The following is a 679-nucleotide window of genomic DNA, read 5'->3' on the forward strand; positions in this document are numbered from 1 at the left end:
CATCTCTACCAAATGAGTTTAAAGAGACCCCCAAGGTGACAAAGAGTACAATCAATTCCTTCAAGGAATGCATATCGCCCACCGCCACTCGTGCAAGACTTTTAATTCAAGATGGCCGCCAGAGTTATCTTAGTTAAAACTGGAAGACTCTCAGCTACAACCACATAAACTTTACCTCATTATCTACGATGATTTTGAGTTCAAAATAGTAATTCTGTGGTGGTCAAGTTGAACTGGATTGACTCCAAATGTCACTAAGTTGTAGATGGCCATCTACTGATTACTTGCTGAAAGTTGAACTAAAATCCATCCGAACTGACGGCACTGACTGTTACTCTGAGTTTCTGTGGAGGTTGACCTCTCTTATCGCAGGATATTTTAGCTCAATATCGGCACAACTGGCTGAGTTACAGCCATTTTTGTATTTCACAGGGTCAGCTGGGTGTGGCTGCCATCTAGAACTCGAGTGACTCTGAAGTTTAATCAACTGTAGCGGCGTACCCAGCGAATGTTTTTTGGAAAGTTTTGTTAAAATACAAACAGCGGATCTTGAGATATTTTGCTAACAGACAGCTTTGACCCCCGATAGTTATTGGCAACATTTCAAAAACAGTTGTTTTTGAGGGTGAGCCTCAGCTATTACCACACCTAATTTAGCCTCAACAGCTGTATATATATG

The sequence above is a fragment of the Austrofundulus limnaeus genome, unplaced genomic scaffold (genome assembly GCF_001266775.1).
Source record: "Austrofundulus limnaeus strain Quisiro unplaced genomic scaffold, Austrofundulus_limnaeus-1.0 Scaffold59, whole genome shotgun sequence".
NCBI classification, from domain to species: Eukaryota; Metazoa; Chordata; class Actinopteri; order Cyprinodontiformes; family Rivulidae; genus Austrofundulus; species Austrofundulus limnaeus.